The 23,411-nt window shown below is 45.0% G+C and overlaps 1 long non-coding RNA gene across 1 annotated transcript; it reads right to left on the bottom strand.

Moving 5' to 3' along the window:
* Positions 1–2,060: 2,060 nt before the first annotated feature.
* Positions 2,061–20,588, bottom strand: LOC134739623 (uncharacterized). The gene is made up of 4 exons (XR_010126465.1): positions 20,513–20,588; positions 13,704–13,797; positions 6,530–11,469; positions 2,061–3,535 (listed from the first exon to the last, which is right to left on the bottom strand). It is a non-coding gene; the product is annotated as an uncharacterized LOC134739623 (long non-coding RNA).
* Between the last annotated feature and the right edge of the window lie 2,823 nt (positions 20,589–23,411).

The following is a 23,411-nucleotide window of genomic DNA, read 5'->3' as shown; positions in this document are numbered from 1 at the left end:
AAGCCAGACATTTGACAGAAATTGAAAAGGAGACTGTTGGAGATTATATTTCTTCTTGAGGGCCTGGATGCTGGTTTTCAGTTATGTAGTCTTCTCCCCAAGGCAAATTCATCCCAGAAGAGTCTTGTAGGGAAAATTCCAGTAAGTTGAACACTTAATTATCATAAATTTCAATGGGGGAAATTGTTATGCATTCCAGAGCCTCCGAATTAACATACCTTTATGCCAAAATCCTTTACATCCCAATAGATAGACTGAGTTAATCTCTGCTGAAAGTTAACTCAGTGATTAGGAGCTTCCCTTCAATGGTTAGCCTAAAAAACAGCTGTTTGCTACCTGGCTGCTTTCCCCATCCTCACTGCCGACACCTGTCATTCATCTTCCTACCGAGTGTGAGGTGCCATACTCTTCAGTTGCTGCTCACGGTCAAGCCTTACAGCTCGAAGCTCAGATAAGTAGACCTTTAATGCAAAACAAACCCACGAAACAGAAGAAATTTGATAGATAAACATAGTGGTAGTGATGATGTCACACGCAGTGAATAAGCCATTGTATGGAAAAGCAGAAAAGACGGGGAGGACGCAGGGAGAGTCACTGCTGTTGGATTCATCTTCAAAGATGGGCCACACGGTGGTCTCTTTTTGTGGCCCTCAGCCACTCACCAATGCTTTGCAAGCTGTTTCATGCTTACTAAATTAATTCTTCGTCCAGCTGATGGCCTGAAATAGAGACTGGGATAAGCCTGAGTTAGCAGAAGCTTCATCGCTCTGGAAAGCAGGCGGTAGGTGGCAGGGCTATGTCTGTGGACACTGAGGGACCTGGCTCTCAGGTGGCCACACATGTATCTGCAGAAAAATGTGGGTTTTATAGCTATTCAAATTCATTTCTAGAGATTCTCATTTGATAGCACAGGAATGTTATGCAATGTTAATAAGTATAGCTTTTTTATCAACTTGAATAAAATGTATTCTTACAGGAAATTAATTGAATGCTGTGGCAGTCCCTACTTATTGCCTCTGCAAAGAGTAGCCCATAGATCTGCAACCCACCTCTGTTGTCACTATCCAGCCCCCGTGGCTCTGGAATGACAACACAGAACACTTTCCAAGGCAGCATGGCCCTTACCTCAGTTTACATTTTCACGAAAAGACTGGTTTTGCCATGTAGGCTGCTTTATGGCTTGACCTCCGATGTGGGTTCACTTGTGCCCCCTAAAAATGTATGTTCAAGTCCTAACCCCCAGTACATACGAACGTGACCTTATTCAGAAATTGCATCTTTACAAAGGTAATCAAATTAAGATGAGGTCACACTGGATTTGAGGGGCCCTGAATGCAAAGACTTGTCCTTATGAGGACTGAGAGACTTAGAGACCCACAGGAGAGAACACCATGTGAAGACTGAGGTAGGGATTAGAGTTGTGTTACTACAAAGAAAAGAATGTCAGGGATTGCTGGGAGCCACCAGAAGCTGAAAGAGGCAAGAAAAGGTTTGCCTCTAGAGCCTTCAGAGGGTGATGGCCCTGCTAACAACTTGATTTCAGGCTTCTGTCTTCCAAGTCTGTGAGAAAATAAATTTCTGTTACTTAAGCTTCTCGGCTTGTAGAATGAATAGTTATGGGTCACTTAACAACGTGGATACGTTGTGAGAAATGCATCATTAGGCCATTGTGTGAACATCATAGAGGGCACACTCACAAACCTCGCTAGGAGAGCCTACTACACAGCTAGGCTGCATGGCATGGCCTAATGCGCTGGGGCTGCAAACCAGTACAGCATGTGACTGTACTCTGAATACTGTAGGCAACTGTAACACGATAAGTATTTGTGTATCTAAACATAGAAAAGGTACAGTAAAAATAATGGTGTTATAATCGTATGGAGTACTGTCAAAAACGCAGCCTACTGCTGACCGAAATGTTATGTGGTACGTGACTCCTTTGTTAACGGCTGCCCTAGGAAATTAATACAGGCTGCAAGAGCCAAACAACCTTAATTAATTTATTTATTTTTTTAGAATTTCAAATAAAGTTTCATACTGCACTTGAAATAGTGGTGAGAACATCAGTTTGGTAATGAAACTGTCACATAAATGATCGGCTCAGTTGAAACTGGCTGAGGAAAACTGCACAGGAAGTTTATTGTCAAAAACATTTATTTCTTCAAGTACTAATAGTAAGTATTAACCATTTCGGATGGTTTGCATGTGCTAGGTTTTACTTATGTTAACTCATTTTTACCTCACAACAGTTACCTTGGTGAGAAATTATTATCCACATTGATATCCAAATATCAATCCACAGAGGAAGAAAATTGCTTAAGACCAAAGTCGTAGTTATTAAATGTCAGGGTCACAATATGCCATCTGCAAGCTGGAGAATCAGAGAAGCTGGTGGCATGCCCTGATCCAAGTTGGAAGGCCTGAGAAACAAGGAAGCACATGGTGTAACTCAGTTCAAGGCTAAAGGCTTGAGAGCCCCAGAGGGCCACTGGTGCAAGTGTCAGAGTCCAAAGGCCAAAGGACCTAGAGTTGTGTGGTACAAGGGCATGAGGAGAAGGGTGTCACAGCTCTGGAAGAGAGAATTCACCCTTCTTCCACCTTTTTGTTCCATCTGGGCCCTCAGGTGATTGGATAGTGCCTGCCTACATTGAGGGTTGATCTTCCCTACTCAGTCCACTGAGTAGGTATTCTCAAGTCTTTATCCTTGAACTCAGTTCCACTATATGCTTCCTTGTTTCTCAGGCCTTCCAACTTAGACCAAGCCATGCTACCATTTCTTTCTTAGAGTTCTGAAGGCTGGCAAGGCCAAGATCAAGGTGCAGGCAGATCTGGTGTCTGAGGAGAGCCCACCTGCTTCTGGTTTGCAGATGGCAGTCTTTGTGTGGTAGTCTCACATGGCGGAGAGAGAGAACACGCTTTTGTGTCTCTCTTTATAATGCCACTGCCATGATGAATGTGTCCCCTGAAATTCACCCATAAAACAGTCTCTTCCAAAAACATGGTCCTTCTCAGAAACAGTGCTTCCCCAGCCATCTAGGCATCCCTCAGTCCTGTCAAGTTGACACCTAAAACTATCACAGGGACACTCTGCAAGTAACTGGTAAACCCGCCAGAAGATCAGGATCCAGATGCAGAAGGCAGGTGCTGATGAGTTTTTAAATATCTTGGGGTCTCTTAGTGGGGTGCTATAACAAGTTTCCATAGACTGGGCGGCTTAAACAACACACATTTCTTTCTTACTGTTCTGAAGGCTGGCAAGTCCAAGATAAAGGTGCAGGCACATCTGGTGTCTGATGAGGGTCCACCTGCTCTCTGATTTGCTGAGGACAGTCTTCTTGTGGTATACTCACATGGCAGAGAGCAAGCCCTTGTGTCTCTTTTTATAAGGCCACTGTGATGGTCTGAATGTGTCTCCCAAGATTCATGTGTTAGAAACTTGATCCCCACCAGCTATATGGAGGCTGAGGTGGGAGGATTGCTTGAGCCCAGGAGTTTGAGGCTGCAGTGATCTATGATCATGCCACTATACTCCAGCCTAGGCAACAGAACAAGGCCCCATCAATCAGTCAGTCAATACATAAATAAGTCCATCCATCTATCCCTAATGCAACAGCTGTGAGAAAACAAATATCTGTTCTATATAAATTACCCAGTCTCAGGTATTCTATTATAGCAGCACAAAATGGACTAAGATAGCCACTAATCCCACTCATGAGGGCCCTACCGTCATGGCCTAATTAATTACCTCCCAAAGTTCCCACTTCCTATTACCATCACAATGGGGTTAGGATCTCAGCATAGAAACTTTGGGGGGAGACAAGCATTCAGTCCATAACATGGAGCATCTTAGCTTGGGTTGCTATAACAAATACCATGCCAGCCGGGTGTGGTGGCTCACGCCTGTAATCCCAGCACTTTGGGAGGCCTAGGCGGGTGGATCACGTGGTCAGGAGATCAAGACCATCCTGGCTAACACGGTGAAACCCCATCTCTACTAAAAATACAAAACTTAGCCAGGTGTGGTGGCGGGCGCCTGTAATCCCAGCTACTCGGGAGGCTGAGGCAGGAGAATCGCTTGAACCCAGGAGGCAGAGGTTGCAGTGAGCCGAGATCGTGCCACTGCACTCCCACCTGGCCAATAGAGCGAGACTCCATCTCAAAAAAAAAAAAAAATACTGTGTCATACAGTGGTGGAGAAATTTATTTCTCAGTTCTGGGGGTTAGAAGTCTGAGATCGTGGTGCCAGCATGGTCAGGTTATGGTGAGGGTCATCTTACAAGTTGCAGATGGCTGCCCCCTTACTGTATCCTCACATGGCAGAAAATCAGCAAGGTAACTCTGTTCTCTTTTTTTTTTTTTTTTTTTTTGAGACAGAGTTTCGCTCTGTCGCCCAGGCTGGAGTGCAGTGGTGCGATCTCGGCTCACTGAAAGCTCCACCTCCTGGGTTCACACCATTCTCCTGCCTCAGCCTCCCGAGTAGCTGGGACTACAGGCACCCACCACCACACATGGTTAATTTTTTTGTATTTTAGTGGAGACAGGGTTTCACCGTGTTAGCCAGGATGGTCTCGATCTCTTGACCTCGTGATCTGCGCGCCTCGGCCTCCCAAAGTGCTGGGATTACAGGCGTGAGCCATCTCTGTTCTCTTAGGCAGTCATTCCATTCATGAGGGCTCCACTCTTATGACCTAATTACCTCCTAAAGGCCCCACCTCCAAATAGAGAAATAGATTTCAACATTAATTTTGGGGTGACAGTCCATTCGTAACGGAATGAACCGTGAGACTGCTGACCAGAACATGGAAAGTGCAGCCTTGTAAACAGTCCCTGTGCTCCAGCCTGGCTGATTGTCAGACACAACAACCAAACTCTCACCTTGACCCCCACCCCTAGCCACACTGGAACCTGAACTGAGAGGCCACCCTTTCCCTGCAGGACCAGCTCCTAGAACAGCAGTTCTCAAACTTGAGCAAGTGTCAGAATCACCTGAAGGGCTTGTCAAAACACAGGCTGCTGGGCCCCAGAGTTTCTGATTCAGGAAGTCTGGGTGGCTGAGAATTTGCATGGTTACAAGTTCCTGGGTGATGCAGATTTTGTGTGTCTGGAGATAACCTTTTGAGAACTGCTGTTTCAGAAGTTCTCCACATTAAAATCTACCAGTCCTGACTGGTACCTAAGGGGTCATGAGGTAGTCAGTGCACAAGATAGAAAGTGAAAACACTGTCTTAGAATTTAAAACAATACTTCCTAACACCAATAGGTAGCTTTTGATAAAGGAATTATCAAGCATGGCTGTATTCATTTCTTATTGCTGCTGTAACAGATTACCACAATTTGGTGGCTTAAAACAATGTAAATTTATTATCCTAGAGTTTTGGAAATCAGAAATGGAAGCCCAGGCGCAGTGGCTCATGCCTGTAATCTCAGAACTTTGGGAGACCAAGGCAGGAGGATTGCTTGGGCACAGGAGTTTCAGACCAGCCTGGGCAACATAGTGAAACCCCATCTCTACAAAAAATCCAAAAATTAGCCAGGCATGGTGGTGCACACCTGTAGTCCCGGCTACCTGGGAGGCTGAGGTGGAAGGTTCACTTGAGCCCAGGAAGGTTGAGGCTGCAGTGAGCCATGATTACGCCACTGCACTCCAGCCTGGGTGACAGAACAAGACTGTCTCAAAGAAAAAAAGAAATTAGAAATGAATCTCACTGGGCTAAAATCAAGGAGCCAGCAAGAGTTGTGTTTTTTGTTTTTTGTTTTGAGATGGAGTCTTGCTCTGTCTCCCAGGCTGGAGTGCAATGGTGCAATCTCAGCTCACTGCAACGTCTGCCTCCCATATTCAAGCGATTCTCCTGCCTCAGCCTCCCGAGTAGCTGGGATTACAGGCGTGAGCCACCACGCCCAGCTAGTTTTTGTATTTTTAGTTGAGACAGGGTTTCACCATGTTGGCCAGGCTGGTCTTGAACTCCTGACCTCAGGTGATCTGCCTGCCCCAGCCTCCCAAAGTGCTGGGATTACAGGCGTGGGCCACCACACCTGGCCAAGGAGTTGTGTTTTTATGGAGATTCTAGAAGCGAACCCATTCCTTGTCTTTTCTAGAGACTGCCTACATCTCTTGGCTTATCCTCCCACCCCCACCTTCAAAGCCAGCAGTGGGTGGTCAAGCCTTTCTCATACTGCATCACCCTGAAACTGACTTTCCTGCCTCCTTCCTTCACCTACAAGGACCCTTGTAATTACATTGGGCCCTCTGGGATTATCCAGAATAACATTCCAAGATCCTAAACATCCATAAAGTTCCTTCTGCCATGCAATACATATTCGCAGGTTCCAGGGAGTAGGATGTGGACATCTTTCGGGGGCCATTATTCTGGCTACCACAGTGGTGAAGACCACTAGCTACCTGCTAGACTCTGTATTCCCCTATCTGTGGGCACATAACTAGACCACACTTTCCAGCCTTTGCAGTTGGGTGAGGCTGTGTGACTAAGGCCTCTCCAAAGGAAGGTAAGCATAACCATCTGTTACTTACCTGCTAGGTCCACGAGAATGTCCTCTTCTTGCGCCTCCATTTTCTTTCCCCTATCTTAGGACGTTAGGGGATGGCAAAGCCTAGGTGCCTATCTTACTTTGTTTTCTGTTGCTTATAACAGAATACCTGAAACTGGACAGTTTATAAAGAAAAAGAATTTATTTCTTACAGCTCTGGAGGCTGACAAGCCCAAGGTCAAGGGGTCACATCTGGTGAGTACCTTCTTGCTGGTGGGGACTCTACGGTCTCGGGGTGGTACAGAGCATCATATGGTGAGGGGCTCAGTGTGCTTCCTCAGGTCTCTTTCTCTTCTTAAGAAGCCACCAGTCCCACTCCTGTGATAATCCATTAATCCATTAACCCCGAATGATTAGTCCATTCATGAGGACAGAGCCCTCATGACCCAGGGATCATCTCTTAAAAGCCCCTTTCTCAATACTGCCACATTGGCAATTAAGTTTCAGGATGAGTTTTGAAGGCGACAGACATTCAAACCAAAGCAGTGCCTGAATGACCAAAAAGAAAGGAACCACCCGCTGACCTGAACACTCATCCTGGACTGTCCAGTGAGCAACAATTAGATTTCGGTAGGGGAGGGGTTATACTGTGGAGCCTTTGCATTTGGGCTCTGCTTCTTACGGTATTTAGTTGATCCTAACTAATATATAAGCAAGCGTATTTCTTCATAGGCCCTTGACTCCCAATATCCATTTCTCAGAAGACCTAACCTTGTACTGGCCCAACAAGACTGAGGCCACCTGAGATAAGCAACCACAGTTTTTTCCTCTCCCCTTCGATCATGTATTGACAACAGGTTCAGGGCAGGTACAACAGACCTGCAGATGCCTGCTTCCTTTGTCCCTTTGGACGGGCATTCTTTCCCGCTGCCTTTTGTGATTCAGGACCCGCCCTTCAACTCTACTGCCCTCACCGCCTTCACCCACTTTGTCCCGTAGGGCTCCTTAGCTTCCACTTTCAAACTTGCTGGGCTTGACCTCAGTGTTGTCAGGCATCCCTTCACTCTGCTGTGCTGTCTCACGGCTCCTCTATTCCTCTGCGTCCTTCACTGTCAAACTTCATGGAAGAGGAGCTGACCTCATGGGCCCCACTTTCCTCCTGCTGCCGCCCTCCCGTCGTCTTTCCAGCATCCACTCAAGTTTTTACTTTTGCTTATCGAGCTGATATTTACTGAGCCCCTCCTTGGTGCTGGGGATAAGGCAAGAGTGAGAGGGTCTGTTTTGCGCTTCCATCCAGCAGAGACCGTTAGACAGGTCCTTATGAGGTCGGAGTCCACACTGATGGGGAAGCCCCGGGGAGGGGGAGAGGGGAGGGAGGAGGGAAGCAAGGAGAGACGAACGCAGGGAGCAGAGCCTGACCTGGTCATGGGGGTCTGGGAAGGACAGAGGCATTGTTAGAGCCGGCAGCTGAGGGCCGAGGCCGAGTAGGGGTTAGGCCAGCAAAGGACGAAAAGGAAGAAAGTTCCAGGTGGACACTGGTGGAGAAAGACCGACCTGGAAGGCACCAGCATGTGCACGTGGCAACTGAGGTCAAGGACGTGCCTGAGAGAGCGGAGGAAAGTGCCCTGCGGACCGGGTAGGGGTTTGGAGGTCGCGAATGGAGAAGAGTTGTTGGGCAGGTCCGGGCACCCGTAGCCAGAACCACAGGGCGTGCGCAGTTCGGCCAGGCCCTGCCTCCTGGCGTCCCCGCCCCCTGCTGGGCCTCTCTCCGCAGCCGCGAGACCCGCGCTTGACGCATAGGCCCGTTCTAATTTATAAAAACACGGCGGACTGAGGCCGGAGAATCCCTTCAAACCGGGAGGCGGAGGCTGCAGTGAGCCGAGATGGCGCCATTGCACTCCAGCCTGGGCAAAAAGAGCGAAACTCCGTCTCAAAAAAAAATCATGACTGAAACCAGGAAGCTGGGTGATGGCGCCTACGGCTCCTCTTCCCCCGGCCTGTGTCCAAAAGATTTCGCTCCGAAGCGTCCTGGCTCCCGCAAGCGCAGGAGAGGGCGGGACGTGTCGGGGCTGCGAGCTCAGAGGCCCTGGGTCCGATTTCTCTCCCGCCATCCCAAGGGCGGAGCTGACCTGAGGCCTCCCCGCAAAGGTCCCCGAGATGGAAGTGGGGGCGGGCTGTGAGAACCACAGAAGGCTGGGCGCGTAGCGACCGCGTCCACGCCGCGATAAGAGACTTCCACAGTAGCAGCGTTTCCACAGCCCAAAGCCATGTTTCTAGGCTGACTGCAGCCCCAGGAAGTTCCTGCCCGGGAAAGCTCAAGGCTGTCAAAAGAACTCTTGGCTGCAGCCAGCGCAGGAAGGTGAGGAGGGTAGGAGGCTGCCGCTGCCGCCCCCACAGCTCATCTAATCACGTGACCCGCCCTGGTCTGCTTTTGTGAATCTCCACTTTGTTCAACCCCCACCCACCATCGCTCCCTGCCTGCTCCTTCACTCTAACCTTAAAGGCCCAGCTACCTCTACACAAATGGAAGTTGAGTTCGGTTCACGCTGGACCCTCTTCCCTATGGCAAGCTACTGAAGGAGATCTGCTGTTACTGCTATAGCTGCTGTTCTGCTTAATCTCAGACAGCTGGAAGGTAGTATTCCGCCCTCACCCAGCCACCCAAGTAAATTGGAATGATGACTGACTGAGACCCTGATGGTGGTGGCTTAGACAAGATGAAAGTCTGAAATGGAGGCCCAGGGCTGCCAGGATGGCTCTGTAGTCATCAGGGAGGGAGCTCTTACTATTTTGTTACCCACTCCCCTCTTATGCCTCTTCCTTCCCGTGATCTAAGAAGGTTGCCCCAGATCCTGCCATCTGGCCTGCGTTCAATCAGCAGAGGCTTCCTGGAGGAGCAGGAGGAGGCACTGTGCTCGCATCACATACCAGTGGCCAGAAGTTGGCTTCAGGGAAGCTCAGGAAATAGGATCCGAGAAGCCATGAGACCTCTCCAAACTCTGCAGTAACAGAGTCGACAAGACAATGGCTTAAAGATGGAGAGACCAGTTGATCGGTCACACAAGTTGTTCCACGATAATTCTTGTGTCAGAAGGGGAGGCTGAATACCAGGACCACGGGCCCCACTTCCAGCCCCTCCATTCTGAGTACACTTCAGAGGGCTCTGGCAGGGTGAGGGGGTCTTGGCGGTGCCACAGAGAGTAAAGGTCTAGCACACCCATTGTGGAGACATTTCATGGGGACAACCCAGTGACTTCACTTGAAGCAAAATGGGATTTTCCAACCTTGAGATTCTTATTTTCTTTGGTATGCGTATGGAAGAAGTATGAAGGTGGGGGTTGGGAGGGAGAGCAAATGAGCTGTGTGTATGAGGAGCTGGGGCCTGGCTCTTGACAATATCACCCACCCCCACCCCAGGCTTTCCTTGGGGCAGAAAGACTATGGCTGGGGCTTTCAGTGTCAGCTCCGAGGTATAGAGGTATAACCAGTGCTTTTGGCTAAGTCACATCACTGATGAGCTGCTTTTTCCACCTTGGCAAACCAGTCTTCTGTAAAATGGTTTTCAAAGTTTCTTTTTTACAGCAGAGAAACTTATTTTTCAGATAAAAATTTAGATAGAACTATCGGGGGAAGCCGATAGGGGCCAGATATCAGGGGAACCCACCCCCAATATTTCAACGAAGGTTCTTTCTATTTTCCATAAGTGTTGGCCGGCTGAGAAATAAAGAGAAAGAGTACAAAGAGATGAATTTTACAGCTGGGCCACCAGGGTGACATCACATATCAGTAGGACCGTGATGCCCACCTGAGCCTTAAAACCAGCAGGTTTTTATTAAGGATTTCAAAAGGGGAGGGAGTGTACGAACAGGGAGTAGGTCACAAAGATCAAATGCTTCAAAGGGCTAAAGGCAGAACAAAGATCATATGCTTCTGAGGAAACAGGACAAAGGGCAAAAGGCAGAACTCCTGATAAGGGTCTATGTTCAGTGGTGCACGTACTGTCTTGATAAACATCTTAACAGAAAACAGGGTCCAAGAGCAGAGAACTGGTCTGACCAAAAATTTACCAGGATGGAGTTTCCCAATCCTAGTAAGCCTGAGGGTACTGCAGGAGACCAGGACGTATCTCAGGATACGGACGTATACATGCTCCTTATCGCTACCAGGTAGGACAGACACTCCCAGAGCGGCCATTTATAGACCTCCCCCCAGGAATGCATTCCTTTCCCAGGGTCTTTATTAATATTGCTTGCTAGGAAAGCAATTCGGCGATATCTTCCCTACTTGCACGTCCGTATATAGGCTCTGTGCAAGAAGAAAAATATGGCTCTTTTTGCCTGACCCCGCAGGCAGTCAGACCTTATGGTTGTCTTCCCTTGTTCCCTAAAAATTGCTGTTATTCTGTTCTTTTTCAAGGTGCACTGATTTCATATTGTTCAAACACACGTTTTATAATCAATTTGTACAGTTAACACAATTATCATAGTGGTCCTGAGGTGACATACATGCTCAGCTTATGAAGATAACAGGATTAAGAGAGTAAAGTAAAGACAGGCATAAGAAATTATAAAAGCATTATTTGGGAACTGATAAATGTCCATATTAAAATAAAATTTTCACAATTTATGTTCTTCTGCCACAGCTCCAGCTGGTCCCTCCATTCGGGGTCCCTGACTTCCCACAACATAGAACCCTCAAATAGCTTCTCGGGTAGAGACCGGAGGATTGGGGTGTTGCCTACTGGGCCTTACAGACTCTCCTGAGTGATCTGAGTCACCTCCAAAGAGCTAGGTGTCAACTCCAAAACACCCTGTGTCCCTTTCTTCCATTTAGTAACGGAAAGCCTTACCACCAGAGGTTTGGCAGGGCATGTGCCCAGCTTCCTTTCAAGTCTCTGGCCAATGGGATGTGAGCAGAAGTGAAGGGGCAACTTTCAGGTGATGACTTGGAAAAGAAAGCTTAGTCCTCTGCTTCTCCTGTCACCTGAAAGAGAAACAGAGGCTTGTCTTGTTGAAGCCAGTGTGTTTGGTGTCTTTTTGTATAGTGGCTTAGCCAGTGGCCTAACTAGAAGACCAAGGCTCAAAAGGAACATATTTTGAGCTTCTCCACAGTTTGAGAACCTCTACATTACCTACACCAAGCCTTCCCCAGCACTCAATTTATGGAAGACCATTTCTTTTCTCATGACATATGTCCTCATGTTGCTTTGGCCTGTTTTAAAGCTTTCTCAACTCCATCTCAATAAAGAAATCTGCAGCTTTGTTGGACGAGAGGATCTAAAAAATTGGTTCTCCCAGTCGGTCATAAATACAGACACTAATTTATAAACTGACACAGGAACACACAGCAAATTAGTAGAAAATTCGATTCCTGTTCGCTTTTCTCCTTGCATTGTTTCCTGCCAATGCTCACCATTTCTTTATCCTTTCCACTCTTCCTTGCTCCTCCTTCCCTTTAATTTTTCTCTGTTGTGCCTAAATAAGCTGTCCATGCATGGCACTCCATGGGCTCTGATAACAGACTCAACAAGACAATGACTTAAAGATGGAGTGACCAGCTGATCAGTCACACAAGTTGTTCCAGTGTAATTATTTTCACAGGTGTCTCAGTTTGGATGATAAATTATATGGACACTCTACTTAAAGAACAAAGACCTTTATGTCTGTCTTGCTTCAAAGTCCAAGGTGAGCATGCCTGCCTGGCAGCTCTGCCTCAATTCCTTTTAAATAATTGCTTTGCCATACTTTGGCACACTGCTGTCATCTGTATGGTTGAGCTGGACTGCTGCCATCTTGAGTCACCGGTGACTTTTTGATTCTTTAATTCCCAGTTTGACTGGCATTCCTCTCTGTGTGTGTATTTAGTTCTATGCAGTTTTATCACATGTGTAGGCTGTGTAACCACTGCCACAGCCAAGATACAGAACAGCCAAGTTTGTTTTTGTTCACTGTCATCTCTCCAAAACCTAGTGCAATGCCTGGCACAAAGACACTCAGTACGTACTTGTTGAATGGGGGAATGAATGAATGAATGAATGAATGGTGTGCTAGTTAGGGTTTTAAGATGCAATAGCTAAGATGCAATACCCAAGCAGTATAAGTGAGGTACATGTGGCGGTCTAGAGGTAGGACCAGCAGGATAGCTGTGCCATCTATTTCTGGGCCAGGCAACTGCTGCACTCCTACCATGTCCCCAGCAGATGGGCAGGGGAAAGGCAGGGCCCAGTCTTTACAGGGGCAGGGCATGGAGTTGCACACCTCACTTCCCCTCACACCCTACAGGCCAGAACTTAGGTGCAGGTATACACCAAGCTGCATAGGAGGCCAAGTAGATGGTATTGCTTGCCTGCAATTCTTCTTCCCTCTTTTCTCTTAGTAATGTTCACCAAAGTGGAGAGTACTTTTCCACAACTCATGCAGGGCTTGGGCCAATGGAATGTGGGCAGAAGCGAGTTTGTTAGTTCTGAGCTGAGGCCTTATGAGGCCTCTTGTGTCTCTGCTCGTCCTCTGGCCCTGTTGCCACCCCAGGTGGTCACTGGTCCAGAGCATGAGAGACAAGTGAAGCAGCCCTGACTCGGCTCACAGCTTGAAGCAGAGTGGCCTCCACCGGCCTGCAAGAAAAATAAATGACTTTTTTGATAAGCCACTGAGAGTTTGAGGTTGCCTACCATGAGCTCAGCCTTAACTGAGTTAGTTCTACTAGTAACGAAGGGAAGAATGAACATTTGTGGACTTCGAGCATTCTGCAGTATGAGAGGGTCCCCTCTCTGGATGGAGCAGGGAGGACCTGACCTGTAGGGACTCCTTAAGAGTCCAGAGCAAAGCCCGGGCAGCTTAGCTGGACAGCATGCTTTCCTGGGACTCTCATGGGCAGACGGACTGGAGATCAGCTGAACTGGGGCCAGCTGGAAACACCTCTGTCTGGAGGCATCTTGGGGATAAAGGGAAGTTTGGGGTGGGAAGAATGATAATGGAAAGCTGTGTCCAAACAAATAAAACTGTTGCATTAACAAGTTGAAGAAGAGTTTTCCCAGTGAGTCGAGAACTGGTGCTAATAATAGAAGCCTCAAATAGCTGTGCATTTTGCCATATTAAATAGTTCATTTGTGTCTGTCTGTTGCCAATACAGCTGTAGAGAATGATGCTGCTCCAGTTTGATCCAATACAGTATTTGGAATGCATGGAAAAGATCACTGATGCCTTTACCTGATGCCTTACCTCTGAAGGATATTTCTCCACATAATCGGCCCTCGGTTTTTTGGTGAATGCAGCTGTTGAAGGAAGCAGCTCTCTGTATTACTTGCTGATTATCCTGCCAACAGGAATTTGGGTGTGCGGAAATGACATCAAATTCTTTCCACTGGGAAAGTGCTAGCAAGAAACAAGAGGTTAAAAAGCTTTTGAAAGCACAGCAATTTGGATGTGAACATCCATTCTGAGGTGGATGAATTAGTTCCTGATAAAGTATTGGCTGCTTATTTGAAACTGGTTGAGGAAAAGAAAACATGGCTTTAAAAAGTTCTTCAAATACATATGTATCCTAAATTTTATCTGGTTTTTACTGATATTTATCTGTCTACCTCCTATTATGAAAATTTTCAACAATGAAAAATGTCAAAAGAAACCACAAATGCTTTTCATCTAGATTCAATGGTTGTTAACGTTTTACCATATTTGGTTTTTCTCCTCTCTCTGTCTCCCCACAAACACATGATACACACCATTTTTGAAAATAAGTTGTCAGTATGACATCATGATCCGTAAGTGCTTCAATGTGAATCTCCTAAGAATAAAGAAAATCTCCTATGTAACCACAATACCACTATCATACCTAGGAAACTTAATAATGATTCTACAGTCACAACTAATATCCAAGTCATTTTAAAATTTTTGCAATTGTCCCTTAAATGTTTGTATGCAGTTTCCCCCGAGATCTAATCAAGGCTTATGGATTCCATCTGGAGGCTAATCTGGAAAATCTCCCCCACCTTAACTTCTGTTTGGTTTCGATTTACGTCATTGACTTGAGGAATCTGGGCCAGCTGTCTTAAAGAAGGTCACACATCCCTGGCTTGCCCAATTGTTTCCTGATGGTGTCCTTCAACTTTTACTTTTAAGCCCTTATAATGGAAGTTAGGTTTTAGGTTTGAATAAACTTTTTTCTTTTATTTATTTATTTATTTGGCTATAAAGAATACTTTACAGGTATTCCATGAGGAGGTCCTCACACTGGGTTTTTGCCAGCAGTGATGCTCAGGGGGATGACCTGTTGAGAAAGTAATTATTATATGTCCATGAGAAGGTACCTTTGCCTGGAACATCAACTGAGGCAAAGTTTACATGCTATTGCTTTGCGGGGTGGCGGTGCAATGCTGTGAAAGAAAGAGGGGGAAAATGAATTGAGGGGGAAAAATACAAGATGGTCCACTGCTGAATTGGCCACTGCTTGATAAACAGCACAGCTGGCTGCTTGGCTATGTGAGACATCTTTGGAGGTGCTGTGTAGCTCCATTGCATCTCAGAGGAGTCCTACAAGACAAAGCTCACGTGGTGTTAAAGCACTTGTACTTCAGGATTGTGTTAGTAGGTGCCTCCACACAGCCACTGGGAAAGCCAGTTTGCCCGGGGCTCCTGCTGGACCTGGGCACAGGAGTTGCTGCAGCTCCTGCCCTGGCAGGTGTAATGACATGGCCTTGCCAAAGACAGCGGTGCCTGTCATTATAGGAGGTAAGGTGACAAGGTGGAAGCTGGAACTTTGCGGCCATCACTGGAGCTGCTTTACCTAGGATCAGGGCAAGTGGGTCCCCAGGGGCAGGCAGGGTCAAATGGATGTGCTGGGTGGGTATAAATTGGATCCAACATTTTTTTCCCTTTTAAATTACTGCATGATTTGCAGGGTGTACTTTGCCCCTGTAGGAATATTCTATTGCCCTGCCACGTTTATGTAATGGTTTCAGTATCCATTGATTATTCTTGCCTGTACCATTTATTATAGCAGGAGATGGAAGATATGAGGGTTAGTTATGTTCGTTACCACTAGGGTGTCATTGTACGCTTTTTCAGGAACACAACTAGGATGCTTTATTTACATATGTAATGAATATATATATAATAAAAATACATATATAATGAAATAGTATGAGTTTGTATTGCTCTTGAAATTTAACATAACAGTGTTGAAATTTTTTTTATATTTTATCTTTTTCCTCTTATATTGAAAAATTCCTAGTTCCTAATAGTATTGATATATAGATATAGTCAGAGTAGTATGTTCAAGTTACCCAAATTCACCTTTTCATTTATTGTTGGTTTGGATCAATTTTATACAGAGTTGGTCATTTATTTCTCTTAAAGTCCAATTTTAAGGCATTTTCCTTTATAAATTACTTTTATTTCTGAATATATAGGGAATAAATGGTTCAAAAATCAACATTGTGTAAAAACGTTTGATCAGAGAAGTCTCACTCCCGTGCACATCCCCACCACCCTGCCCCAGTCTCCCTACAAGGATAGGTCATCAAGTTGATTCGTTTCTGGTTTTTCCTCTCCTGTGTTTCTTTTTGCAAACATGAGCAAGTACATATATACATTTTAATTTATCCTTCTTTCTTATACAAAATGTGGCGCACTATATACTCTTTTCTGTCTTGCTTCTCTCTCTTAATAATGTATGTTCAAGGCATCATTCCACATTGGTTCACAGACACCTTAAATACCAGTTTTTTTTTTTTAGATGGAGTCTTGCTGTGTTGCCCAGGTTGGAGTGCGTGGCATGATCTCGGTTCATTACAACCTCCACCTCCTGGGTTCAAGGAATTCTCCTGCCTCAGCTTCCCAAGTAGCTGGGATTACAGGTGCCCACCACCATGCCTGACTCATTTTTTGTATTTTTAGTAGAGACAGGGTTTCACCATGTTGGTCAGGCTGGTCTCGAACACCAACCTCAGGTGATCCGCCCGCCTTGGCCTCCCAAAGTGCTGGGATTACAGGCATGAGCCACTGCGCCTGGCTTTAAATATCAAAATTTATCAATTGTTTATCATATGTCAAATGTATTAGGGTAGGCTAGACAATGCTCCCGTAGCACAGAAAAAAAAACAAAAAAAGAACTCAAACCTCAGTGGCTTTACAAATAAAAGGCTGATCGCTTGCTCACATGAGGTCCTTTGTGGACTGGACAACCCTCCTTTATGTTGTAACTGCATCACCTACAACATGTATCTATATGGTGGCTTGTTGGCTAGAGCTATCACGTGGAGACTCAAACTGGTGGAAAACGTGGTGTTATGTTCATGAAGAGGAAACTGAGGTGGGATTTGGTGGATACTACTAGCACGATCTCAGCCACACAAGGCTTTATATAGGCCTCACAACAGCTCTGTAAATTAGGTAATCTTATTGTTCCCATTTTACAGCTAAGGACATTGAGGCTCCAAGTGTTTATACGCCTTTCAAAGTCATAGTGTTCCTGTATAACAGGGTTCATTTCAAATGCAGGTTTCTCTGCCTTTAAAGCCTGTACTTATACCCAATTCTATGGTCAGTCATTATTGTCCACTAATAAAGAATGGCAAATCCATTTCATCTATGCATGAATGCAAATCTCCAACATAAGAGATCAGTACAATTGGTACAGAACAATAAATATTTAGAGTTAAAATTTATAAGCTGTTTTCTACAAAAAGTGCAAGATTAAAATTAAATCCCTGGACCAATAAAGACTAAAACATTACAGGACACAATGTTTCAGTAAATTGGACAATAAAACAGTTTTATTTATAATTTCTGAATCAAGAGCTAATTGTTATAGGAATTTTTTAAAGCTCAAAGTGAAACTGTAAACATTTTTTCTTCCTCTTCCTAAGTAAGAGCATCATATACTCAGCACATGAAAGAAGTTATAAATCTTTCAAAACCATTTGGGGTGGTTCTGAGGACTTATGTCAAGTAATCTCCAAGGATTTCAAAGTCTTCCCTTTAAAGGAAGAAATAAACAAAAAAATCACATGGCCATTTGGACAGTGCCTCTTGCCCCACATTATCACTTATTGCCTAAGACTCCTGGCAACAATGTGTCCAGTGTATGCTTTTAGAAAGTGATTACAACCAACTAAAACTGGGAACCCCAAATTAAAGGAAGCATTGCCGTCTGTATGCTGGGACTGTAGACTCAGTGACAAGGTAGGGTGGTTCCAGAAGGGTGATTTTCCCTCACCTGTGAGTGTGAAACTAATACCTGGCTGTTGACCCAACATCGTTTTCACAAAGAACACCCTGCAAGTTTCATTATCATATCAGGTGCTTCAGGCGTTCTGGACTGTGACTACAGTTCAGGAGGACCATCAGCCAGTATACACACACACACACACACACACACAAGTTTTATGAGACCAAATTCAGGCAATACACTCTGATCCCCACCCTACCCCACCCGCCTGCCAGACTCTTGCCTTTCCGTCAAAGCCCACCCTCTGCCCCACATAGGCCAGGTCTGTCCATCCGCTCAGAATCAGGACCTTTGGGCTTGGTTTTTCCTGTTATTCTTCTTTTTCCCACCCTACACCTATCCCTCAACAGAAAGTCGGTTATTGTGTGAAATTGCTCACACACCGATGTTATCATGAAGCGCTGCACTCTTCCCTGCCTTCCTCCTCTTCAGGCTGTTCCTTTAACCTTTGGCTAGAGGCAAGGAGGAACGTCACCTCCTGGACGAGACTTCTCCAAGTCTTTGGCAGCCAGGACCTTGGGCTGGGCTCCAGGGCCTTGCAGGGCGTCCTTCCAAAGAACCGAGTCTTGCTTCACTGGTTCTCTCCTCTCTCTCTCTGCCTGGCCACAATTCCTTCTGAGGCCTTATCACCCTTTGTTAACACTTACTCATCCAGACTCTTCTGCCAGGGCCATCTGGGTCTTTTAAATTGGCATTATAGTTTTAAAAAAGTCAAATCAAACTGGTATTTAAAAAAAACATTACAGGCAGTGGCTCACGCCTGTAATCCCAGCACTTTGGGAGGCCGAGGCGGGAAGATCACGAGGTCAGGAGATCGAGACAATCCTGACAAACATGGTGAAACCCCGTCTCTACTAAAAATACAAAAAATTAGCTGGGCGCGCTGGGGGGTGCCTGTGGTCCCAGCTACTCGGGAGGCTGAGGCAGGAAAATGGCGTGAACCCGGGAGGCGGAGCTTGCAGTGAGCCGAGATCGCACCACTGCACTCCAGCCTGGGCGGCAGAGCAACACTCCGTCTCAAAAAAAAAAAAATAAATAAATAAATAAATAAATAAAAATAAATAAAATAAAAAAAAAACAACAACAAAAAACCCCTAATCATTGTTAACGTGGAAATGGTTGCCACTGGGATAAATTTGAAATTTTGTATTTAAAAAAATCTAACCAGTATTTAAGTTCTGCTAAGTGTGCCTAACACTGTTAGGAGCACACAGTTAAGACACAAGTTCTTGCATTCAAGAATCATACTGGAAGACAAGATTTAAGTAAATGAAAGCCATTTAAGGGTGACCCAAAGAATAAAATGAGTCTGGAATGATTAATAAAATCATATAATGACACGGTGGTTCCTCATCTGTGGAATCACAGAGGATTTGATCAGGTTATCCGTAAAGTTCCCTCTTTTATTCCAAATAAATGACACTAGATATTTCAAATTTTAGTATTTTTTATATATAACATATAATTTATATTATTTTATTATAATATATTATATAATATAAAATATAATTATATAATATATTATATAATATGATATATAATTATAATATAATATAAAATATAATTATAATATATAATATAATTATAATATATAATATAATATAAAATATAATTATAATATATAATTATAATATATAATATAATATAAAATATAATTATAATATATAATATAAAATACAATATAATATAATATAATATAGTATATAATTATATATAATATATAATTATAGTGTATAATATAATAAAATAAAAATATACATTATGTTATATAATAAAATAATATAATAACAGTACTATGTGCCAAACACCATTGCTGACAACTCTTCCAACTTTCATAAAACCATGAGGTGGCCGTTATAAATCTTCCATGCGGCAGGTGGGGAAACAGGCACAGAGAGGTTAAGAATTTGCCCATGGGCACACAGCATTGTGGTACAGTTGGCATTTGAACCTAAGGCAGATAACCAGTGTGCCATGGCATCTCTGTGTAGCCCTAACCTCATTCTTTCCCATACTTACTTTTCAAAGTGTACTTCCTTGCTTCTTTAACAGGAAAACAATGTATCCTTCTTGGGATGCCTATTTTTCTATTTTCCATTAACCCACAAACTTGGCCTTCTCAGTTCAAACTTGTACAATTTGCAACCAAGTTTCTAACACTGTCTTGGCTGCGACTCTTCTCTAGGGATTTGGTTTACTGGAATCTACAAATTTTACTCCGATTTTAGCCAAAAGTCCTGCCTCATTCACTGTATCACTTATCTTTTTATGTTTTCTTAAAACGTGGTAGGCAAAATCTTCATCCTGTAGCTCCCTTTTTTTCTACCCCTTTTAACATTTTGATTCCACAGCCTCCCTGGGAGGACCTCCTCATAGTGCTTCACTGAAACCTGAGTTTCTTCCATGGCTGCTCCTGTCTACTTCATCCCTGCAGCTGCTGCACATCCACCCAAGTCCTCTCAAGACACTGCTGTGGGACTGAGAAATAGGAAAAGGAGGAAAGCCAGGGACAGCTGTGCCACAGTGAATTCCAATGTAGGGCAACGAAAGCTCATCCTGACAGTACTGCAGTTTCGAGGAGAGTGGCATTTGAGCTGGGAATAAAGTCTGAGGACATCAGGGAGTGAAGGGAGAGCTACCGCCCTGGCTGAGAGAGGGAGATGAGTCTGGGGTCTGTGTGTCCCTCAGGCCAGCCATCCCTGAGCTCTACCGTGGTACAAACTGCCTGTGGTGTTCTATATAGTGCCAAAGCCCAGAAAACGACAAATCACGATTTTTTTACTCGGAATATTCTCCTCACCTGGGTTCCAGCTGAGTAGATCTGAGCCATTTCGTATATTACATCCAGTTTCTCACTGAAATTCCAATTGTTTTTCACCCACTCGAGAAGGCATGGCAGAATGCAAGCAAGGCAGCTTGCTGTGCCCACAGACATGACCTCAAATGGGTTTGATTTATTTAGACAGGTCAGTCACCTGAAAAGGTCAGCCCTTAGCAGTTCCTAGGAATTAATCAGTGGTGTGACACAACGCAGCTGTGATTGCCACAAACCAGCAACAACTGGACGGTGGCAGGCACAGTACTAAATTATTAACCCCCAGAAGCCTGTGCTCCCCGCCTTTTTTTAAAAACTTGCCTTGAGTGCCACCTAATGAGTGCTTGCTGGGGCGTGAAACAGTCTTGAACCTACATTCTTGCATTGTTTTGGAAGGCGTCCTGTGTTGATACTGAGTGGGGGCCTCATACAGACCACATTTTGTCACAAAATAAGGTAGAAAAGAGTGAATCATACACCTGGAAAAAGATCAGAGAACTGTGCTTTGAAAGATTAATAGATGTGTTTCCCTTTTTATAACTAATGAAGATTATTACTGACAATTATTTAAAATGTTTCCAATAATTACAATGGTTGTTCTAGTTTAAAACTCATTTCACAAAAGATGAAGAATTATACAGTTCTAATTAAGGTTTGGGAGTAATAGTTAAAACTGGTTTTCCCAAAGTACTTTTCAACTGTTCCTCTACAATGAGATGAGTAAAGAATTTGCTCAGGGTCTGTGATGAGCTAGACCCTGGAATGAAGACCAGAATCCAAGCTCCTGACCTCAGACCCAGCTTAGATGGTAAGGAGCATAAATACTCATACTGGAGTTTGGTTGCTCTTGAAGAGAGATTTATGATCCCCAAACCAGGAGCTCCTTTCTCCCCCAGTTGCTTTCAAGACCTTGTGGGGACCCACCTACTCCCAGGAGGCAATCCTGATTAATTTTACTGCCCTCCAAACCGGTCTTTGTGTCAGCACTTCTGAACTGACTTCAGTCTTTTGTTTCTTTGTTATTTCTTAAGAGTGAATTTCCTTTCTCCATGTGACCCGAAATAACTTGAAGGCAAAAGACGCTTCTATTTATGACTGTGCTTCCTTGACCTTCCTCTCCCACCCTTCTCCCTCTGTACCCCTCTTCCTGCCTCCCTGCCACCCTCCCCTTCCACATACAAATGGAGGCCCAGTGCAGGAAAACCTCAGCCTCCTGGCGTCAGGAAGGTTTCAAATTCTCACTGGTAATGGACACACACCCTCTGGAGGAGCTGGGCTGAAAACTTACTGGCCTGGACAAGTGCTCCTGATTTAAATGTAAATTCGGACTTAAAAAACAGACCTGGTGATATTCAGAACTTACAATATCATTTAAACAGACTGGCTTTCTCTGTGAAGATCACTCTTTAGGAGCCCTGAAAAGGAGAGGCCAGGTGGGAAACGGGAACTATGGGAACTGCTTCCTCAGGGAGCGGAGTGCAGGGCTCTCCGCCAAGTGCCCCCTGGAAGCTCGATGCCCAGCAGTGCTGGGCGCCTTCCGATTGTATCTGCGAACCTAAAGCCCTCAGATGTTTATGCAGCTCTTTGCAGTTTTAAAAGGGTTCCCACACACATGGTTTCACCTGATCCTCATGAGTGCCTTGCCAGGGGTGAAGGACAGGTTTCATTATCCTCGCTTTATGAAGAGGAAACTGGATCCCTGGAGTCCACGGAAATGAGAGGAGCCAGGATCTGAGCCCACACATAAATATTCATTGAACTGAACTAATACAGAAATATATGATTATTTTAAGGTAAACAGAATGTTTGTCCTTAATAAGCTCATAATCTAATTGTGGAGAAATGTTCAAAATATTTTTTATTGATTTATTTTTGAGATGGTGTCTTGCTGTGTCACCCAGGCTGGAGTGCAGTGGCACATACTCGACTCACTGCAACCTTCGCCTCCCGGGTTCAAGCGATTCTCCTGCCTCAGCCTCCCTACTAGCTGGGATTACAGGTATGTGCCACCACGCCCGGCTAATTTTTGTATTTATAGTAGAGATGGGGTTTTACCATGTTGGCCAGGCTGGTCTCAAACTCCTGACCTCAGGTGATCCGTCCGCCTTGGCCTCCCAAAGTGCTGAGATTACAGGCGTGAGCCACCGCACCTGGCTCCAAAATAAACATAATTAAAATAACCATACAAGGAATAAATAAGGCAAGACCAGACATCCTTCATTGTGAAACGAGGTGAGAAAGTGCTGTGATTTTTTAGGGGACTTAGGTAACTGTTACCCCACGATTGAATGGAACTGAAATTTCTGTGTCCTCCACCCCAATCCCATTCCAAGTTCCTGCTGAATATTCTGGGTTTTGCTAGAATTCCTTATGACACATAAAAAGTCTTCAGCTCTGTGCCTTAGCCATGGCGATGTCTGGCCTCGTCACGTCATCTTCAGTCCTGTATCTGCAGTGCAACTCAGGGACAAAACAAAAAAGATTTTTTTTTTTTTTCTAATTTAAAAAGTCACAGGGAACATGAAAAAGGGGAAGAGGGAAATTTGTCTTCAGTGTTGCAGGAAAATCCACCCTCTCCTTCTAGGGGTGGATCTTAGTGGATCTAATGAATCACACATGAAAAGAGACGTAAAGAGGAAGGATTTTTAGGAGGGTACTGGCCAGGTCAAAGGAGAGGGTGGAGGAAAAGAGCCACAAAATAACCGGGAGACAAGCTTTCGGGGGCTTTGGACTGACTGGATGTGGGAATGTTGTGGAAGACTTCTGGCCTGCCATTTCCTGAGAATGGGACTGCTGAGAGAGGAGCTGGGAGGAGCACTGCAAATTTCACTCTGGACACGTGAGTCAGAGGTATCTGAGAGGGGACGGAGTTGGGAGGGCAAGC

This window comes from Pongo pygmaeus, chromosome 4 (assembly GCF_028885625.2).
Source record: "Pongo pygmaeus isolate AG05252 chromosome 4, NHGRI_mPonPyg2-v2.0_pri, whole genome shotgun sequence".
Taxonomy (NCBI): domain Eukaryota; kingdom Metazoa; phylum Chordata; class Mammalia; order Primates; family Hominidae; genus Pongo; species Pongo pygmaeus.
This window is presented reverse-complemented; position numbering and strand designations above follow the sequence as displayed.